Below are 11,428 nucleotides of genomic sequence, written 5' to 3'. Positions count from 1 at the left end.
CTGTTAAACTATCTGCACAACTTTAACTCTGGGTTATTCTGTTGAGCTTTCAAAATTAAATGCCATGATATCTCTAATTTTTTCAGCTAAACTGAAAAAGCACACATAGAGAGGCAGATTCATCACAGGGAAATTGTACCTGCACCAGTCCACTTTATATGTGATTCTGGGCTAGTATTATGCTAGAAAAAAACAGGAATATATCCAAAATATTGTTAAATATTAGTTTCTATCTCCATATTTCTGTTATCCTACCTCTTCTTTCTATTCATATAGCCACAATTTTAGTGCAGACTCTCATCACCTTTCAAATGGACTGCTGCAACAGCATCTCAATTTGCCTATCTGTCTCAATTTTTCCTGACTCCTCTCCATCATTCACATAGCTGTCAAAATGATTTTCTTCTAGTTATGTGAGGATATCATTCCCCTAATCAGTACCTTTCAGTAGGTCTCTACAGTCTTTACAATAAAATACAAGCTCATTATTTTGGCTTCTAAAATACTTCATTATTTAGCCTGAGAATCTCTCTAGTCTCATATGTTATGACATGGTGTAGATAAATTCGACTTCTTTCCTTCTCTCCCAAGATACTCCATTTCCCATCTACATGTCTTTGCATTGTCAGTCTCTTGGCTGAGATGATCTCCTGATTTCTCCTCATAGAATCTCTAACTTCCTTCAACATAGAGCTTAAATAGCACCTTCAAATATTTATTTTTTCTAATATCTCCAAATATCAGTACATTACCTCACTGTCAATTTTGTATTTAGCATTTGCATGATATATGTATATCATATTTTATTCTTCATGTGCTTATATTTGTTTGTTTCACTTGTTAGATCATGAACTTCTCAAAAATAAGAATTACTTTCCCCTCAGTTTTTGTATCCCCAATGCCTACCACAACATCTAACATATAGTATATACTTAATAAAATGGTTGTCCGTCAATTGATTTTGATATAGCTATTAGGGCAACACTCCTTTTATTGTCTCTTTCAAGAAAGTTCTGCCCTCACAATATTGTAGATTTTATAATTCCTCTCTTTTAAAGTGTGTTGTTGCTTCCTTTTGTTATGGAGGCAACCCTGCATTCTCAAAACAACAACAACAACAAAAACAACCTATTGTAGACGATTAGGGGGTGGGGACAGGGCAACACACACACACACACATACAAACATACCATCCTATGAGGGTAAGAAAGTTTTCCATATACATTGTTGTAGATTAACATCATGAATCCTTGAAAAACAAGATTTTTCCATGTTATATTTGAGAATTAAAGTAATCTAAGATACAAGTTTCTGAGCATGATCAATGTTTTAGCTAGGCTTGCAGTAACAAAAAAAAGAAAAAGAAAGAAAAAGAATCAGTGGCCTCTTTCAATGTCCAAAGACCCAGAGTAAGGGTTGACAGGATCTTTTATAACAATTAATAAAATGACAGAGCAAAATCTTTTTTTTTTTTTTACCAATTATTTAGTTTTAGTTTTCAATATTCACTTCCACAAGATTTTGAGTTCCAAATTTCCTCCCCATCTGTCTCCTCCCTACCCCCAAAAAAGCATACATTCTGATTATCCCTTCCCCCAATCTTCTCTCCCTTCTATCGCCCATGCCCTCCTTCTCTTAACCCCTTTCCTTCCCCTTTTATTTTCTAGCAGGGCAAGAAAAAATTTTCTATCCCAATGACTGTATATCTTCTTTTCCAATTGCACATAAAAAAACAATTTTTAACATTTGTCTTTAAAATTTTGGGTTCCAAATTCTCTTCTTTCTTCCCTTCCCACCCACCCTCATTGAGAAGGGAAGCAATATGATATAGGTTATACATGTGTAGTCATGCAAAACACTTCCATAATATTCATGTTGTGAAAGAATAACTATATTTCCCTCCATTCTATCTCTCCCCCTTTATTCTATTCTCTCTTTTGATCCTGTCCCTCCTCAAATGTTCTTGCTTCTGTTCATCACCTCCTCCAGTATGTATTCCATATTTTCATCCTCTACCTCCCCTTTTCTTATACCTTTCCCACCTACTTTCCTGTAGGGTAAGATAGATTTCCATACCCAATTAAGTGTGTATGTTATTCCTTAATTAAGACAAATTTGATGAGAATAATAGTTACTCATTCTCTCTCAGCTCCCCCCTCTTCGCCTCCACTGTAAAAGCTTTTTCTTAAATCTTTTATGTGAGTTAATTTACCTCATGTTTCCTCTCTCTTTCTCCTTCTTCCAGTACATTCCTCTCCTTAATTTTATTTTTTAGATATCATCCATTCCTAGGAGTTACAAATATCATCTTTCCATGTAGGATGTGTAGCAGCAAGCACCGCATTGTCCCCAGGGTGGCTGCCAACACAGGTTCTTAGATCTGCTTTGCTAAAGGAAAGCAACTCAAAATTGGTTGATAAGCTTTCTTTAATCAGTCAAATATATATCGTTTACCTAGTTCAGGGGAAAAAGGTCAGCAACCCGAACATCATAGCATACAGACAGAATTATCAAGACAGAAACAGATCAAGCAGACAGGTTTCCAAACTGTCCAACCATTACATCCATACCAAATCACAGTTACCATCAACATTTGCATTTTTCAAATCCGGGCGACTCTCAACAACAGCTTTCCAGAGTTTCATGTGACCAAATCACAGAACACTTCTCAAAGTGAGCCCCAAAACAAAGCCTCAAATCACGGTTTATATAGCCTTCTCCTGGCTCAGAGAATGTAACAACCTTCTGGACCCACTGACCAATCAAAAAGTATCTACTGAAAAGCAAGCCTCCCACCCCAGTTTCTAGGTGCACTTTAGCCTAGGGGCAGGGAAGATCTTAAAAATTTACATTCCCATTACAGAATGTAAACAGTTCAATCTTAATAAGTTGCTTATGATTTCTCTTTCCAATTTACCTTTTCATGCTACTCTTCAGTCTTGTAATTGGAAGTCAAATTTGATATTCAGCTCTGGTATTTTCATCAAAAATGATTAAAAGTCCTCTATTTCATTGAATTTATATTTACCCTTAAATTACTATACTCAGTTTTGCTAGGTAGGTGATTCTTAGTTCTAATCCTAGCTCCTTTGACCTCCAGAATATCATATTCCAAGCAATTCAATTCCTTAATGTAGAAGCTGCTAAATCTTGAGTTATTTTTATTTTGCCTACAAAATATTTGAATTGTTTCTTTCTGGCTGCTTTCAATATTTTCTCCTTGATCTGGGAACTCTGGAATTTGAAAATAATATTCCCATGAGTTTTCCTTTTGGGATATCTTTCATGAAGTGATAAGTGTACGCTTTCAATTTCTATATTGCTCTCTGGTTCTAGAATATCAGGATAGGGTTGTTTCATAATTTTTTAAAGAATGATACCTATGCTCTTATTTTGATTGTGAGTTTCAGGTAATCCAAAAATTTTTAAATTATTTATCCTGACTCATTTTTTTAGTGCTGTTGCTTTTCCAGTGAGATATTTCACATTGCATTCTATTTTTTTCATTCTTATTGGTTTTGTTTTACAATTTATTCATTTCTCATAGAGACATAAGTTTTCATTTGCTCCATTGTAATTTTTAAGGAATTCTTTTTCTCAGTGAGCATTTTTATCCACTTTTTCATTTGGCCAGTTCTGATTTTAAAGTGTCCCTCTCATCACTGTCTTTTTTTGGACTCTTTTGTCATTTGTGTTAATCTATTTGTAAAGTGTTATTTGGGGGGAGGGGGGCAGAGATCTCCTTTAGCAAGCTGTTGACTAAATTTTTTTCATGATTTCCTTGCATCAGTTTGATTTCTCTTTCCAATTTTTCCTCAACTTCTCTTTACTTGATTTTCAAAATCCATTTTGAGTTCTTCCATGGCATGTAATCAATTCATATTTTTCTTGGAGGCTTTGGATGTAAAAGCTTTGACTTGGTTGTCATCTTCTGGTTGTATGTTTTGATGTTCTTTGTCACCAAAGTAAGATTCTATAATCTGACATTTTTCTCTGTTGTTTGTTCGTTTTCCAAGCAAATTACTTGACTTTTAAAGTATTTGTTATGGTAGCAATCTGCTTCCATTATGCAGGTGCATTGTCCCAAGCTTCATGTGTTTTATGTTGCTATTTTTAGAGATATTTCTTGGGACCAATGAATTTTAGATTCTTCAATTGTGCTTTGATCAAAGGAGAGGTATTTATTCCTTTCCTAGCCTGTTATCTACTCTGTGTGTCTCCACAAGCACTATTTTCTTCCTCAAAACTGTAAGGAGGACTCCCTCTCCACAGTTGCCACAAGCTCTACTACACCTCCCTCCTCCTTGCCTCAGGATGGCCACCCAGGACTGTGACCCAGATCCAAGCATGGGCAAACAAGAGAATTTTTCCTCAATGCCAGAAAAAAGATCCTTGCAATCACCCTCTGATCAGCTGCTCAATCACCCCTCTATCTGTGGGCCAAGAGTTCCAGAACCAACCACTGCTGCCACTGTTGTGAGAGTGGGACTGTACCACACTTCTCTCTCCTCCAGGTCCAACAGACCTTTCTCCTGACCTTCTAAATTGTCTTTGTAATTTGTGGGTTGAGATATCTGGAAACCAGTACAGCTGCCAAGGTTTTAGTTCCCTGAAGCCTGCTCTGGGTTTACTGTGTCCTGGTTAGTGCTGGACTGTGTTTCTCTGCCAGCTCGGTGTAATAGACCTTTCCTGTCAACCTTCCAGGTTGTCTTGGACTGGAAATTTTTTTCATTTTATCATTTTGTGCATTCTGTTTCTCTAGAATTTGTTTACATTCATTTTTACAAGTATTGGTAGGGGTTTGGGGCAAGAGCTGAAGCAAGTGCCTTATTTTACTCTGCCATCTTGACTCCACTCCCCAAAATCTTGATATGTATAGATGTGTCTTCTTCTAAGGGGCTATCCATGGCAGTCAGATTTGATATTATATCATTTGGATTTCTCTTTCTTAAACTCCCTTAGCCACAGCCAAAATATGTGATTCAAGTCACAAAAGTCTACAAGTAATGGGAAAAGTCTTTTTTTTTTTTCAGGAGATGGTGAGTTTTATTTTATCGTGTCTGGATAGAGTTTTGATTTGCTCTCAAATATTGCAGGTTGGTGAGAGACGGGGAGAAAGCACAGATGTGGAGGTTTATTCATTGTAATTTTCACCTTCATTTTCAACTTCACAATCAACAGAAAGAGCTGTGTAATTGCTTGCAGAACTGAATTTAGAGGCCAGATTTTCTTCAGGTTTCTTTTGCACAGATGCAGGTCTTGAATCTTGATCTCTTTTGCCATCTTTCCTATCAGGATCCTTACAATGGTCTTTACTTCCTCCATCCACTGGACCATGGTTGGAGTTCCTACTTTGGCCTTTCAGCACACTCACCCCATCTGCCTTATTCTCATCTTTCCTTGAAATATTAGCTGGTCCTTCTTCAGACTGCTGGGATGTCACCTTTCCTCCACCACTTGTGGGACACTGCTTCTCTGAGGAATCAGAGCTATGTGATTGGGCAGGAGGATCGGACCTCCATTTTACCGGACATTTTCCTTTGGTGGGAGCATAGGCATCACCTTTAAGGGAAGCTGATCTGATGTAGAAGGCTTGGAGGTTGGAGACTGAGAGTCCTCTTCCTTGTTGAATATTTCATTTTCTAGCAATTTCTCACTCTCCCTCCTTCGTGTGTTTCTGCCAGATGGAGCTGTATTCCCAGCCTGTGAAGATTTACTTCCTGTCCTTCACTATTCCTGAGTTTCCCCACTTCTCCAACTTGGGTATCTATCCCGGGGCATCTTTCTAATTTTGGCTCCTCCAACTGACACTGTAGTTTCTCTTGAGTCATTCCTCTACTTCTTGTTCCCAACAGCTGTGTCCAGTGGCTTTGTCCCCTCAAAGATGGAGGCAGCTCGGCTACACTGCAAGGTGCTAGCAGATGAATTTTCATCTTTGGGTGCACTCCAGGGCTTCAGATTCAGTTTGGGTCTCTGAAGGGGGGACCTCTGTCTTCACACCTAAAATCATTTTGGCTGTAATAATCTATTAAGTTCCATGACCGAACATCTCATCTATCATATCTGTCTTCATAGCAATCTCCTACTTCTCTGGAATCATCATCCCAATGGTACCCACTAGCAAATGCTCTTCTACCACTGCCTACCCTAGAATCAAAACCTCCATCATAGTCTCTACAGCCTCTCTCATCATATCAATCCTGGCCTCCATATTGGTCCACGAACCGCTGGGGACCATCAATGTTCTGTTCTGCTTCATAACGATGATGGTATTTGTCTCCAAAACTATCATCACCCCTTGAGGAGGATAGTTATCAAAGCTGTCTTTGGCAGGGCAAGCCCTCCAGTCTGTGTTGGTTTTGTCAGAATCCTGGTTTCCATCCCAATCACTGCCAAAGGAACGATCAGCAACATCCACTTGTATTCTTCTGTTGCCTATACACTCTTCATTCATGGTCAAAGTGCTGAATAGAGAGTCCAAGTTGTCAAACTCAGCATAACTAAAACCTTTCCACCTCTCTGGATGGCTGGGATCCTGTGGCAAATGTACTGCACTGATATTCATTCCTCTAAAGAATTCCTTGATGGAATCCTCTGTCACATCATAGGGCAGGTTCCCTAGAATCTCTTTCAGAATGTGATTAGAGGATTCTTTAAATTTCCATTTTACCTTTGGGTTTCAGAATATCGGGGCAGTTTTCTCTGATAATTTCTTGAAAATTGATATCCAGGGTCTTTTTTTGAAGCAATTGGGGTTAAGGAACTTGCCCAAGGTGTGTGGGGGGGTGTTAAGTATCTGAGGCCGGAACAGATTCTGGGTCCTCCTGACTCTGGGGCCAGAGCTCTTACTCACTGCTCCACCTAGCTGCCCCTTGGGCTCTTTTTTTGATCAAGGATGACAATGAGTCCAATAATTTTTCAATTACCTCTCTTAGATCTATTTTCCAGGTCAGTTGTTTTTTCCAATGAGATAATTCACAGACTTTTTTTTAATTTTTGGTTTTATTTTATTGTTTCTTGATTTCTCATAAAGTCATTAGCTTTCATTTGCTCAATCCTAATTTTTAAGGAATTATTTTATTCAGTAAGCTTTTCTAAATCCTGATGCATTTAGCCTGTTTTAATTTTTAAGGTGTCATGTCTTCAGTGAATTTTTCTATATCTTTTCTCCTTTGGACAATTATGCTTTTCAAGGCATTCTTCTATACATTAGATGTTTATGTCTCTTTTACCAAGGCTCCTGCTTTCCTTTGTCCAGGACTGTGCTGGTGCTACTTGTGCTGTACTCTACCTTCACCCAGGTGTGACCGACTTTTCATACTCACTGTTTAGGTTTTCTCTGACATCTATAGGCTGAAGGGTCTGGAAACTGCTATTCCTTCCTCTGGTCTGTCACTCTAATGTCTGTTTTGGGTTACTGGGTCCTCATCTGTACAATGCTGTTCTCCTGTCTCACCTTGGTACAACTGACCTTTCCTGCCAACCTTCCAAGTTGTCTAGGGATAGAAATTTGTTTCATTATATCTCTTTGTGTGTTCTGTTCATCAAGAATTTTGTTAAAGTCATGTTGAAAGGTATTTGGAAGAGATTAGGGGAGAACTCCATGCCTTTACTATACCTTCTTGGTTCTGCCTCTCCATTCTCTTTTTTTTTTTTTTGTCTTTTAGACAAATACTAAAATGCAAATATATAAGAAAAGAAAAAAACATTATTAACTTAAATATCAAACTTAAATGTGCACAAAAGAACATTGTAGATGATTCAGAATACATATCAGAAGCTTTTATTTTTAGGAAAGTCTACATATTAAATATTGTGTGTTATGTTCAAAGCTGTCCATCTTTTCTTTGTTTCCTTGTAAGTTTCCTTTTTTGCTCCGCTGTGCATGTTTTACTTTCTTCTTCCCCCCCCTTTTGATCTCTTACTGGCCACCCCAAAGCTACAATTAAGTATGTATTCATTTATAATAGGCATTAATATATACATACATGCATATGTACATACATACATGCATGCATACATATATACACATACAAACATATACTTTCCCTAAGAGATTCTATTCCTAATATTTGTTTTTATCTATCTATATATCTCTTTTTTTCCTGTCTCTTCTAACTTCTCTACTTTACTTCTACCTAACCCTTTCGTTGCTTAACCTACCCCCACTCCAGCAATCCCTCTCTTATCCTTCCATTTCCATAATCCTAAATACCCTTTTTCACATTCCATTATTCTCTTTTTTAAAGTGCTATTTTCTTAAGTATACTTTGTTTCTCCTTTACCAAGCTGTTGAATTTTTTCAGGACTTTTTCTATCACTCTCATTTATTTTCCCAATTTTTCTTCTACCTCTCTTACTTGATTTTCAAAAATCCTATTTGGTAACTTCCATGGTCTGAGGACAATTAATATTTTTCTTTGAGGTTTTAGATATGAAAATTTTGACTTTGTTGTCATCTCCTTGATATATATTTTGATCCTCCTTGTTCTTTCTATTTTTTCCATTGTTTGATCCTTTTTTTCCAGCCTAATTTTGACTTTTAATTCTATGTGAAAGTGGGACTCTGGTTCCCAATTGGAGTGGGCAGAATTCCAAGCTTCATGTTTTTGTGCTGCTGTTTTCAGAGGTAATTTTTGGAATATGTAAATTTTTTAGTCTTCCAAGGTGCAATGATTTAGAATGAGGTGTGTTTACTACTTCCCTGTATTGTACAATAGTTTGTGAGTGACTTCCATCACTCTTTTCAACCCTGGAACTCTTACCAATGCCCCTGTTCCCCTGCTGTGCTATTGGTCTTGCTTGCACTTGAATTAGGACCCAGTATTGTGAACCAGATCCATGTATAGGCAATGCAAGAGTCCTGTCCTTGGTGCCAGCAAAGTTACCCCTATAAATCTCCTTCTGATCCATTTTCTGATAATTTTTGTGAGTTGAAATGTATAAAATCTACTTCTGCTGCCACTGATGTAGACACCCCGGGTGACTGGTTAGTTGGGGCCTGCACTTTACTTTCCTTACCCTGGTGCAACAGACGTTTCCTGACAACCTTTTAAGTTGTATTGGAATTGAAATGTTGAAATATGTTTAAAGTCATTATTTAAAGGTATTTGGAAGGGTTTATGGGGAACTCAGGTTAATCCCTGTCTTTACTGAGGCATCTTGCCTCTGCTACCCCTCCATCTTTGTTCTGCCTCCTAAAGGTGTCTTATAATAATAACCTCCTATTTGGTTTCCCTCTCCTTTTTCCAATTCATCCTCCATATTGACACAAAAATAATGATCCTCATTTTCGTAATTCTCTTTTCTAACAATGTCTTTCCCATATTAAAATATCTATTTGTTATGTGTGTATATGTGTATGTATACATATATATGTGTATTTGTATACATCTATATCTATCTATCTCTCTCTCTCTCTCTATCAGGATATGTATACTTCAGTGCCCCCCATTTCTTCCAGGATGAATGGAAAATTCTTTATCTTGGCATTCAATACTCCTTACAGTACCCTTTACATGTGCTTCAAAAACATATGTCCCTCCTCATTCCATTTCACTCGTTTTCACACTCTGGTTGGTGTTCTTACCAAATTTGTTTACGTGCTATCCCTAGCACATTTGCACACTTTGTCTTCCATGCTTGTCATATGTTCCCTCCATGTTTGGGAAAAATGTATATTTCTTTGAACATCCAACTTAGGTGCCAGGTCTTTCACTAAGTTTTTCTGTCCTGTCTCCTGCTGAAAATACCTTCTTCTCCTCCAGATATCTTTTGGTATTATTTTCAAGATAGTTTAATTTAATTTGAGTCTTCAAATATGTATAAAATGCTCAATTTGGGCAAACAATTGTAATGGGTATTGGGGGTACAAGAACAAAAAATAAAAGGATCCTGATGTAAAGTCCCTTGTCTTCTTTTGGGGACTGGTAAGACAAATTCAATACAAGTTGTGGTAGAAGCATTCAGTGTAGCAAAATACCTTAGAAATAAGTGAGGAGAAGGATAACACAAATGTGAAAATCAAGAAAAACTAAATGGTAACTGATTTAAGCTTCAAAGAGGGAAAACAATTCAGAAAATGAAAATAAGTATACTATTTATGTATTGAGGCTGGCCTTTAAGAATGCACAATGACTGGAGATGGTGTGTCATTGATTCATAGTAGAGAAACAGTTTGATTGCCATATAGAGTGTGTGAGGAGAATAACAAACTAAATTACGTTGATGCTTGATTATTTAGAGCCTTATATAAGAGGAATTTGCACTTTGCTCTAGTTGCAATAGGCTGCCACTGATTTTTTTCTTTAGAATAGGAGGGTGATTTAGGCAGACCTATGTCTTAGGAAACTTATTTTGGCAACAGTATGAATGAAAATTGTAGACATGAGAGACTGGAATCAGGAGGGAAGTCAATAAGGAGGTTACTGCATCTTTGACCTTACCATGCTCTACCTTGAATTATATTATTAGTGTATTGTGTAAGGAGGAGCTTTTTTAGTGTAAGTATGTCATTCCAGTGATCAGTTTGTAAGTTCTGTGAGGGAAAGTAAGACATTTGTTTTCACATTTGTGTCACTAGAAATCACCTCAAAATCTTATAAAAAATCAACACAGACTGTTTGCATCGTTGGATTGAGTTATCTGCATTTCATGTGGCCCTAATATTATTCTTTTGAGTTCTTTTGGAATGTTATTCCATACATATATCCTTGGCTTGCATAGAATGATGATAAATCTTTTATTGGTGAGAGACTTGTCATAACTAATTAACAATTGTAATGCATGCTGTAATTATAAAACATTACTTATATTTAGATTATATCAATAACCAAATTTGTCTTATTAGTAATGGTAAAATGAGCTTCCTGACCTAGATAGTTTTGAGGGATACTACCTGATTTGAAGAAATCAGTTAAGTTTTCTTAATGGTGCTAGAAATAGTGTGTGAAACTTGCAAAAAAATGTTCTGTCATTAGGTTTTTCCTATCCAAAGATCTCATGTATGTTGCTAAATATTAGCAATTAAACTAATAGTGACCACTATGGATATGTCAGAATTGTAAAATTGCAGTATAATGGGGTAATACAGAATTTGAAGTTGAAACCCTAGCCATTTTACTTATTGTTTATACCTTTGGCCAATGCACCTCAGTTTCTTCATATGTATTTTGAGAATGTTACATCTCTAGATTCCTTTCCAGTTTCAAATCTCATGATAGCAATCAGAGGGTGGACGCCTTCATTTATAGAAATTGTATATCTAGAGAAGTGATTCTACTTCCATTTTTTTGTTTTTTACACACACACACGGAGGGAGGGACAGAAAGAAGGAAAGGGAGAGAAAGAGAGAGAGAGAGAGAGAGAGAGAGAGAGAGAGAGAGAGAGAGAGAGAGAGAGAGAGAGAGAGAGAGAGAGAGAGAGAGAG

At 37.0% G+C, this 11,428-nt stretch overlaps 1 pseudogene; it reads right to left on the bottom strand.

Annotated features, from left to right (window-relative positions):
• Nucleotides 1-5,068: 5,068 nt before the first annotated feature.
• Nucleotides 5,069-11,428, bottom strand: part of LOC138142436 (eukaryotic translation initiation factor 4B pseudogene) — a 34,243-nt pseudogene continuing 27,883 nt past the window's right edge.

Source organism: Petaurus breviceps, unplaced genomic scaffold (genome assembly GCF_028583685.1).
Source record: "Petaurus breviceps papuanus isolate PSGF00001 unplaced genomic scaffold, PetGlider_PUasm1.0 90579, whole genome shotgun sequence".
NCBI classification, from domain to species: domain Eukaryota; kingdom Metazoa; phylum Chordata; class Mammalia; order Diprotodontia; family Petauridae; genus Petaurus; species Petaurus breviceps.
This window is presented reverse-complemented; position numbering and strand designations above follow the sequence as displayed.